General features: G+C 42.6%; 1 long non-coding RNA gene across 1 annotated transcript in view; it reads right to left on the bottom strand.

Moving 5' to 3' along the window:
* Nucleotides 1-5,354: 5,354 nt before the first annotated feature.
* Nucleotides 5,355-11,524, bottom strand: part of LOC117946588 — a 16,231-nt gene continuing 10,061 nt past the window's right edge. Inside the window, exon 3 of the long non-coding RNA XR_004657056.1 lies at nucleotides 5,355-5,366. This is a non-coding gene — a long non-coding RNA (uncharacterized LOC117946588). The remainder of the gene's footprint in view (nucleotides 5,367-11,524) is intronic.

Here is an 11,524-nt window from a genome sequence, read left to right as displayed (position 1 = left end):
TCAAGGATAATAATGTGAGAAGAAAGACATCCATACAATTCACTGAGTAAACTAAAATATATACCTACATTTAAGATAAAAAACTCTCTCTCTCTCTCTTTCTCTCTCTCTCTCTCTTTCTCTCTCTCTCTTTCCTACATCCCTGGGCAGAACACAGTCAACACATTTAATGCATTAATATATGTGTTGTGTTCGCCAATCTCCCGGGGACTGGGGCGATGTCTTCTCCTGTCAACCTCCACCCCTGAGAACTGACTGGGTTTTATGCAAACATCCCGGTGGGAGAAGGGTCTGACCTGCATTCTGGTATTTGAAGAATTGAGTTTTAAAATCTGTTGCACAAAACCACTGATGGTTCATGTTCTCTATCACTGGAAGCTCTACTTTTGTGCTGCGATGGTAAACGCAAATCTGTGTGTTCCATGAACTCTGGTTTGTGAAAAGAAAATCACGAATTAACATATGTAGAATCACAATAAATCTGGATTTCCCCTCTTACAACACAATTCTGATGTTCTAAGGTTGGTTTACCCGTTTCTCCTACTACCAAAATACTGCTAAAACCATTTTTGGTTACTTGATTTATTGATTATTATTGTTGTTTATTATATTATTGTCTCATTTATCAAGTGAAACGGAAAAAAAAGCTATTTCCACGTTCTCATATGTAAAGTTCATTTTGGGCTCTTGGCAACTTGTGATGGGCATATTCAATTTGTTTATGACATTTTGCAGACAAAAAATTACAAATTAAAGTGGAAGACTTTCAAAATGTATGTATGGCGTAGACGAACACGACCCTTCTTTACTCATTTAGCGGCTTGTTGTGTACATTGATTTGAATAGGTTTTCACATCGTGAAGCGAAAACAGTCAAAGGCTATTTTCTAAAAGCTTTTAGACCCAATGATGTTGTGCCTACTCTTCAGAAATATGGTGGAAAGAAGCCCCGCAGAGCGGCCTCTGATCTCTCTCTACAGCATCTCCCAGTCTGTGGCCTGCTGTGGAGTTTATACTCCCTCTGCAGGCATAGTCCAAACTGGAAGACGAGCTAACCAGCCTGCCTGTCTAGCTGGGACTCAGCCCTGCCAGCTGTGATCCTGCAGAGAGGATGAGTGGATGCCATGTACCCTGTACTGCTGAGGCCCTCCCTTTGCTCCCAGTGTGGCCCTTGAGAGAGGCCATAATCTTCTCCTATCTGCCTTAATGGCTCCCTCTGTGGATGCTGAGATGGCAGGCCCGGGAGTGGGGGCCGCAGGCTGAAACATACCACCAGCATAATGTCGTTAAATTAAAAATTTCGGAACACTCCCTTGCTCGTGGCATAACCGCCGCCGTGAGAGCAATCATAATTGGTTCTGAAAACATGCATAATTGCCTTCAGCTGGCGTTCTTTTACAGTTGACATTGTTGAGGCAACTGTGGGGCGATTGGCGAATTGGATATGCAGCTTGCTTCACAATGGCAGTCGTAATTGAAATATGGTACGTGTGAGGGGAAGATTACATTGAAGCTTCTAGATAATCACCTGACAGGGGAGTCATTGAATCGACAATCTGCCGCGGAGTTTCGGGGACCGGGGCCAGAGAGAACAGGCCGAGAGGGGGAGGGCGATGCGGTAGGGGCAGAGGAAGGCATCAGGCAGAGTAAGAAGAAAGAAAAAAAGCTCTTGGCTGGCTCACTTATTCAGAGCAGTCCTGGATTGCCAGCCTGGCATTCCAGGGCTCTTTCTATCACCACATTTATACCCCGCTCCCTCCCACCCGCCCTATTCTCTCTTAGATGCTCACCCCTCCACTGCTTTGAGCAGACCACTTCCCCTTTAAGAGCTAACAGATGGCAATCCATTGCTGTTACATTTTATCCTCATTTTCATTCATATTTTCATTAGTTTTTTTATTGTTGCAAAAGGACACCTCTCCAGTCCACACTGGCACACAAGGCTGCCTACAATTGGCTTAAATAGAGCTCAAATTAATTTATATTGTGTAATGTTGGTGATTTTTACTTCACCTGTGAGGCATCTTTTTATAAAAAAGGAAGTATGCGATGTGTAACATCACATGGTTAACTGGCATATATGTTTTGATTTCTCGAAACATCCTCACACCACTCTTTGTGAAAGTCCTCTCACTTCCTCACGCTGATAGACAGCAGGAAGGGAAGTGTTATTTCACAACAAACGCACACGTCCATGCACGCACACACACACAAACACACACACAGCACATTACTGGAAAAACGTATAGAGAATGTACTGAAGATGCTTCCATTCATCCTCTCCTCCATGCACGCTGCAGACCATCAGTGCTGTTGTTGTTACTGAGGTAAAAAAAACAACTTGCAGGTGCCTCCTCTCTTTTATCTACTTCTCCTCTCACCATTATCTTATATTTGGGTATCAACACACAGACTGTGCAGCCCGATAATATGCAATTAAAAACAAAGATCATTAAAAAGTTATTGATGTCTGCCTAATTACTATAACTTTACCCTCCTTATAATGAGCGTGCATGGGTATCGATTCAAAGCAAATCTCCCTTTCCTCCTGGAAAAAAGCAGGTAGTTACTTTGTGTTAAATCATTAATATAGTAATGATTTTTCCAGAACACTCTCAATTAAGACCAGAGCAGAAAATGACCCAGGGGAGTTGAAGCTCACGCTCTTAAAAGTGTGATGTTCCAAATTTATCCTGGCTTCTCTCACCAGAGAATATGGATAGGGCCGAAGCCGTGTCTCTGAATCATTTAAAGTGGAGCTTGTTGATTAGGATGTGGGTATGTGTGTTTCTGTGTTAAGGGTCTGCACCTTTAATGTAATACAGTATGTACTAATACACTGCACTGCACACGCAGGTGAAAAGCAAGCAATAGAAAGTGATGCAGTGGTGCAGTCTGACTTCCAGTAGGCTATAAAGACAAGTCATGAAAAAAAAAAAATCATGAAATACAAATAATTCTACTAATGTGGGTAAAGTGAATATAAAGAGTGTATCCTACAGACCCATCTGGAGGTTTAACAATCAGTAATGTACCCATATCTATAGAAAAAGCATAGGATTTCAAATGTTCTCACTAAACCCTGCAGTAGGGACCACACCTACATTTAAATTGTTTCATTAAGGAATGTCTTATGATACAATTATGGCAAAAAAGAGGTAAATTAAGAGATTCTTAATTTGTTTTTTGTGTGTGTTTTTTCATGGGACTGTGGATCTTTCAGAGTGCCCATGGTTAGCGTTTTCCACATTTTGTCATGTTGTGCAGCGTCGGACTCGCACCGTTCTGGTCTTGATGTTGACTGAGTCTCGCCCGCCTCGGTTTTGATCTGGACTTGGTCTCAACCCTTCAAAGCCTCGGTCTTGCCTCGGTCTCAATGCACTCTGGTCTTGGTGATGAATTGGTCTCGGTTTAGGTGGTTTTGACTAGGGATGCGTCGTGGTTCGGACAAATACCAAATCCACTGGTTTAGATTCTGCCAAATCCGACACTGCATGCCCCATCCTACTCTCATCCTCAGCCCATTAACACAGTAAACACAATAATGACTTAAACACGTCTGGTTACACAGGTTTTAAGCTGTCCCTGTCCTTCCTTTGCAGTGTGTGAAGTTGCTGCATTTGGCCTGCTGTCTGGAGCGTCCTTCATGCACAGCTGGTATCCTTACGGATGTTAAATACGGCGATGTTTTGCATTGTTTAGGGTCCTTGTCACCATGAGACAAATCGGCCTTGCAAATTAAACATGTAGCCTGACTTAATTTGCCTTTTTTTGACTGAAAGTGCTGTACATATCACTTTTTCTGCTCACAAGTTTCATTTTCACTTTCTCATAGTCTACTGCATTGAACGGTCCACCTACGTAAACACCTTCCCGTTTTGAGTACAACACTAGTAGTGGGTCTGGGTCATGGCAGAGTTGGGTTATGCAGTGACCTCAGAAGCACATTCACAATTCAATGGAAGAGTAACTGTCCATTTTTGTAAACATGTCAAAAGTCCTGTTAGGAACAGTACTATCTCGGCCACATCTGCCGTTGCAAGAAATGCAACTTTGCTGGTGACTCATCACAAAGGAGAAAACAGTGCACAGTCTGACCTTACACGACAAAAACGTTCCCTTCTTACACAAGAACATACAAACAGTGTTTCTAAATTGTTGTCTTCTAAAATGTTTTGTACATTTACTTGAGTGAATGTACTTGGTTACAGCACATTCCACCACTGCTGTAAGCTAGATAGCCTCAATTTTCGCCAATCCGGGGTCATACTACTACTTATAAAATTTGCTTTGTCTGAAGAGTCTACAGCTATGCTAGCAGCTCTGTGAGGCAGTATACTTGTGGTATTAGCTGCATTTCTTTTGGGTAAATGCTAATGGAAGCATGTTCACAATGGCAATACTAACATACTGTTGATATAGCAACGGTAACCATGTAATTCATCTTATTTCACTGTTAGCATGCTAACATTTGCTAACTAGCACTTAACTCAAATTACAGATGAGGCTGTTGGGAATGTCATAAATCTAGCAGGTATTTGGTCATAAACCTAAGTATTGGACAAACTGAAACGGAGACCTGATGAAATAAATCATCACCAAAGGATTCATCGGACAGGAGACACGAAGGTGTGCATCAAATTGCATGGAAATCCATGGAATGACGTTTCCATCATGTTAACCTCATTGGCATTCAAAGAGCTCTCAGATGATCCCCAAAGTCATCAGTATAAATTGTCTTGGAACCAATGTCTGTACACAATGTTGTGCCACTTCAGGGAAATATTGCGTATTGTCATTCAAGTGAAAAATGTTGACTTGCTAAAGGCAGTAGAAGAATAGATTTGTCGAGCTTATTTCTAGGTCTCAGTGTAAATCTCCTGGTCATTATCACCCTCTTGATATAGCGGATGGAAAGGTAAGAGTCCAAAATTGGAAAGTTGAAAGACTTGCGTCCGTCATGGTTTGCAGGTTTGCATACATCAACTGGCTTGCCTTTGTAATTTAAATCCTGCTACTCTGTGATCTCTGACCCATCTGAGCCCCTCCCCCACTCGACTCTCCCAAAATGCTCCAACAATTAGATCATTTGTCCTTCTATTATCTCCACACCTGCAAGAAAATCTGTCTCAATTTTCCCCTCTGCTTCTGATTTGGCCTCCCTCCTGTCTTCTTCTGTGTCTGTCAGGAGGCTCCCGTGCGCTGCCATCCCACCATGCATCTTGCCCATGCCAAGAGTCTGTGCCAGTTCACACCCCTTTAGCACAGAATTCTTGTTGTGACCATGCCTTTTCTTTTCTTTGCACTCTTTTGAAGCCCATGTGCCAAACACACAAAGGGCTCAAGTAGCGATACACAAAAACATCTCTCTCGACCTCCTCTCACTCAGACCCATAATATACACTAAGTGAGGACCAGGAGGGGTTGGAACAAAGAGACCTTTGGGGTTGGCCAGTGATTCGTTATAGTCTCCATAACCACAGTTTACAGCAACTTTCTTTTGAGATGCGTTGCATTTGACTCCCTGTTCCTTAGATTAGGACATCTGATACAGTGCGTCATCTTTGTTTGATTTTATCACACGTGAAGAGATTTTCACTTGGTTTAATGTCATTGCCTAGGTAACCAGAAGGTTTTTGGCAAGGACGCAGAAACGGCCAATTTGTCAATGGAATGTGTGAAGTGTCAATATAAATCTATCTAACCCCTCTGGGCCCCATTAGTTAGATCATTTTTCATACGCATCTGAGAGTGTTTGGTTTCTTTTCTGTACTTTCTCTTTTTTTCTGTACTTACTTTTCCTTCTTCTTTTTACACCCACTGTGATTAGACAATGGCGGAGGAGAGGGTGCAGAAAGCTGGTTTTGTGGGAGAAAGCAGTGTTAGTATTCAGGGGTGAGAACAAGTGTGGTTAAATAATAATACGTCTGAGAATTAATGCGTGTTTATAATGCAATGGTTAATGTTGTTGATGACTCAATTAGATTTTATTAGAGAGGGATAGGTAATTTCTTTGAAGTAGATGGTTCAGGAAACATTCTGGTTTGGGTTTGAAATAGTCCCACTTTGCCAGACCTTCCTCCAAAACGCTGCCGAGGAAAGTCTGGCTAGTCCAAGTTGAATTCCAGGTCTGGTTGATTGGCATTTCTTTAAGCCAATCACAATCGTCAAAGCAAAAAAGCATTAAGAAGGAACTTGTTTTGGTGGAACATGTGTACGTTCAAAGGTTGTTTCACTCGTGCCATAGAAAACTCAGATTGGACAGACAGTATAGCTAGCTGTCTGGATTTACCCTGCAGAGATCTGTTACCCATAGTCCTCAGAAATTAACCAGAGTTTGAAATTCCAACAAAAAGAAAGCAGAAGGTACCGGACATCCGGCCGAAAAGAGTGAAACCCGACAGAATTTCCGGCGGCATCGGAGCAATCCCAGAGGTGGAACGTCGTGGATGTAGACGAGGGTTGAAACTACTCCTTCTGATTAAAATTAGGAACGTTGAACAAACAGTACTTTCACTCAGGAGAATGGGGTTTGTGTCCTATGCAAAACCTAAAGTCAACTGTTGTTTTTAAATTAAACAAATTTTATGTACCTTCCTTTATGACACAATGACATCCATAACGTCACATTACGTCTTCATTTGAGTAGTCCCTGTCCCTGATGGATTACTAACCCTGACCCCAGCCCTAAACCCAAATCCCCTAACAATGTACTTTTGTTGCCTTAACTTCCTAGTTAAGGCTAACTAGTTCGGCTGAACAGCATGTTCTACATGGTCACATTGATACAGCCACATGATAAAACCACCACCATGCGGCAGAACATAAAAAAGTCCTGTGTGGCGTTTTGGGAGTCTTTGAAATAGACCTGTAATGTTGTTTAGGTACGAGGATGTGTTGTTCATGTGGCAACTAAAGAGCCTTGTCACTCAAGCAGTACTACAAGCACTGACATGGGGCAATTGCTGAAACAACTGATGCTGTTGTTTTTTCGGGGGGGGGGGGTACCTATTTAAATTCATTGAATTTGCTATTGCAGAAAAAATGCAGACCATAAATAATATTTAAAAAAAACTGGTTTGAGTTCATTGAAATGGTTGAGATTTCTACTTTAAAGAGTGAAAACAAACAGACTTGAAGACAGAGCGCAGGCAGTAAAAATCTTAACTATACCAACAACATGGGATAAAGTCAAATGGAGCTCCATGACCTGTAAGGATTTTTTACTTGAGGGTCCGTGACATGAAAATGTCGGAGCACCGCTGCTGCACATACTTATGATAGCTGAACAACAGTGTGTCACAGCATGGCATTTATGTTCATGTGACGTTATCAAAATGCTCATATGACAGCACACCAATTATGAATGGTGATGAGGCGACACCAGAAAGATTTTGCACTTTCCCTCTCGATGACATGACCTTTCACTATGATCTTGCGTTCCTTGTCACCTCCTGTGCTCCCCCCCCCCCCCCTCTCTCCTCTCTCCATCTTTTCTGCTTCCATCCCAAGGTAAATCCCATTGGATGGATGCTTTGTTGTGGAGGCTTGTGAATGTTTCCGCCGCTGTTATTTATTGGCCGTTGACAGGGCCATGAATTCTTGTCCAAAGTGAAACTCATATTCTTATCAAAAGCATAAAATTCCTATCACTTTAGGTGTCAGAGCAGAGACAAGAAAATGAAACAGGTACTCATAAAGGTAGCGGGTGTCATAAATCAGCTGGAAGGGCCCGAGGAGGGTAGACGCTTGATTAAATAAAGGGGAATTAGGTATTTTTGCAAAAGCGGGAAATAACATTGATCTATGCCCCTGTCAGTGGCGAGGCTTCCCACTATTGTGTATTGTTTTTTTTTGTTCTGTGCATCTTTATAGTGCATCAATCTCGCTCTGGGTGAATGATATGAGTGAGAGAAAACACAGCCTCCTTTGGCATGCCATGGCTCTGTAGCTGGAAAACTAGGGACAGACTTATGCAGGATCTGAAGATCTTGCCGTCACCGTTTTCCTCAGCTTTGATTACCAGGACATGCGTGAAATGAGCCAATAGGACTACTGTTTTTCTTGCAGCGCCATGGGCATCAAGAGGCAATTTAAGGTCAGTCAGGGGTGAGACACTGCACTAGTTTATACCAGGGTGCAATCAAATTTCATTGTGTTTTACGGAAAATCACTTTCGGGAAATCATTTCTATTTTTTGACTGAGTGTCGGTTGTCCATTTTGAAGGAAGCCTTGTTGTTAGGAAAGTCTTCTGAATCTTCACACTTCAAACTACAAGAAAAATTCTAACACAACAAGCAGTCCTTGTTTTGTCACCACTTCTACAGAATCTGGACCAAGCGCAGCATGTAACCAGGATAGCAAAAATTAAATAACACAAGATTTAGTATGTTCTTCAGAAACCATAAGGAAATAATTTAACGTGGAACTCCATCAATTTTACACATCAACATCTGTTTATTGGGCGCCCGGAATGATTGGTTGGTAAAGCGGGCGCACGTATATGAAGGTTTACTCCTGGACGCGGAGGGCCGGGGTTCGACTCCTACCTGCGGCCCTTTGCTGCGTGTCATTCCCCCCTCTCTCTCCCCTTTCATGTCTTCTGCCGTCCTCCAAAAAAAAGGCTGAATATGCCCCAAAAAAAATCTTTAAAAAACAATAATAATAGTAATCTGTTTATTAGTCTTGGGGAGAACTGCATTTGTAAAATTAGTTGTATAAAGCCTTTTTTAGTTTTGATAAAGTAATGTAAAGTGTCATCAAGTTTGAAAAAAAACTAACATCTGAGGTTGTGGAGTTAGAAAGAGTTGAGCTTACCATACCTCTGTAGCCCGCTCCTCAACCCTGCCTTGGGCTATAGGCTCAATGCTACATGAGCAGCTAGCATAACACACACCTGGACATACAACCTAGGTACTGACAGCCAAGTTGCATTGTGGGTAATGTAGGCAGCCGGTTTTGGCAAGAAATAACAATAAGAGGAATTATTTTTGAATTTTGACCCTTATAAAAAAAACATTTTTAAAAGTGATTCTGAAAATGTTATAGGAGTGCAATGCACATAAATGAACAGTCAAAAGAAACGCTTACTCATGACTCTAAAACCTCCCTCTCTCCAAAACCCTCCTCGGAAAGTAGCATCAGAAGTGGTTGACAGCTGATGAAATCCAGAGGTATGACTTATTGTCGATGACACATCTCTCTCAAAACTAATTTTTCAAAGCAACACTTCTCTGTTCCAGGTTGCTCTTCCTAAATGTATAATTTCACTAACGTCCCCCACTATGATTTGGAGGTGTCTGCATGGCTGATGGAATCGGTGAACTCTGGAGAGTGGGGTGACGACCTTCCACCTCATCCATCACCCGCTGATGGACATGGGAAGCCGGTCCCTGACAGGTTGGGGGGTAGGCTTGGGTGGAGGGTACAAATGGGGTTAAGCATAGGCCGGAGAGGGATCTCGGTTACCGTAGCATGGTGGCTGAACAAACAGGGTGGGGGGCAGGATTGAGGTCGGGGATATTGAGGTATTAGATGGACCACAGCCAGCCTGGTTGAGTGTTTGTTTGACGAAGATGGATTATCTGACTGTTTTCTTCATGCGTTACATGTGACAAATAAACCAAAATGCAGCACGTCCTTTGAATCTTTTTTTCTTCATCTTTTTTGTAACAGTACAGGACGAATTTTAGTACAGCTGACATTTGTGAAGGAGGCACCCAGACCTATACAAATGATGAATCTGGTAATCAGGAGCAGTGTCACTCCATTGTCCAAATCTTGCAGAGATGTAATGAGTCTCTGAGGGCCACTTGTTTCTTATACAACCACTGAAACCAGGACCAACGTCATCAATCTTCAGAGTGACTGAAGTGAAGTTGACTTCTGTCTGAAGGTTTCTCCCCTCTGTTGATTTCTTCTCAGGAGCTCAGTGGGAAGCCCACGTTCTCGTCCCACGCCGCGAGAAGAGAGAGAGGGAGAGAGAGACAGAGAGAGAGCAGGGTGGGGTTGCATGCTGTGCGGACAATGAACACCAAACCTCCAACCGACACGACCAGAATTGAGTGAAACCATGGTGTGAAGCAGGGATGCAGTGCACACACACGCACACACACACACACACACGTCAGCGTGAAATGGGTTCAGTGACTTTTGACCCTGCAGTCCAAACGCCTGTCAACACTATATACTACCATCGTTTTGTGCATGACTGTGTGATCATATGTTTTCCTCCGTCTGACCTAAATGCAGTCATGTCTAGACACTTCTTTCTTTCTGCTGCTGCAGCATTGGTTATATTGTGCACTTTATGTCAAAACTTTGCTTTTTTTTCAGGAAGTTAAACAAGGTTCCTTCCTCTGTCCTGTCAGACAGCAGCTCCATGCTTGGCATAGTGAAACCAGGAACAGGCTGCCCAGTTCACTTTCACTCACAAATCTGAGGTTTCACTGTTAAGTCTTTCTACATTGCTTTTGATTTAATTTTCAAGTGCAGTATTTTGTTGTTTTTCTTTGTGTTGTTTTGCCGAAGCAAAGTTATTTGCTTTGGCAAAACAACACAGAAGCAAATAAGGAGGCTGTAATGTCTTAATGCCTGCATCTGACTAGATCTTATTCTGAAATGAAGGATAAGCTGTTGTTTTAACCTGAAAAACAACAGGGATTGACACAGATACTGTATATTATAATCATCTGGAAGATTTTCTCTGATGGATCTTGTTGTTTCTGACTTCTTCTTATCTACATCAAAATATTTACCCCATATGGCCTTGTAATGTATGGGGTTGTGTGATGTCTTGCTACCATTAGATGTTACGGTGTGGATCGGGAGGAACAACAAGCTGCCCTTGCTTGTCTTCTGCTGCCCAGAGCCTCAGTGGGATGGGCAGTTTGTGAAATGACAGGACATGCCAACAAATTGCATCACTTCTGCCTCTGTGGCCGAGGACAATGGGCCACCATATGCCGAAGTGGGGAAATGAATGGAGCTCATTTGTGCTGGCACCCTGAGCCCCCGTTCCCCCCGACCCTGCAGGGGCCTCCGTGGCACCGGGGCCGACACAGACAGACGAGCCCACCCTCTGCCACGCAGCCCTGCTGCTGTCCGCCACACCACCCCGCAAGCCCATAACACTAAGTTATCTGGTGTGTAGAAAAATATGTTTATTTACAGTTATTTTGGTAATACTGTTCTTTATTAAACACACTTACTGCAGAATTATTGCTATTGTACGCTTTTAAAGTTTGTCTGACTATTTTGGAAGAAAAATTATATTTATATGGAGGATCACTTTATGGAAAATAAAAAAGTTATAATACACATTTCTTTCATGGATGAATGTACAGTTCATAAAAGTAACCCGCATGCAAGTTTGAGCTTTAGTGTGTGTGTGTGTGTGTGTGTATGTGTGTATGGGCATAGGCCTGGGATGATAGCAGATGATTAAGGAGTGGCTGCTCTGTTGAAATGAGATTCTAATGAGGATGAAATGAGAAGGTCAGGGCTCGTCTCCAGGAGGGGGACG

This window comes from Etheostoma cragini, chromosome 6 (assembly GCF_013103735.1).
Source record: "Etheostoma cragini isolate CJK2018 chromosome 6, CSU_Ecrag_1.0, whole genome shotgun sequence".
NCBI lineage: Eukaryota > Metazoa > Chordata > Actinopteri > Perciformes > Percidae > Etheostoma > Etheostoma cragini.
Note: the sequence above shows the minus strand (reverse complement) of the source record. Positions and strands in the feature narration are given on the sequence as shown.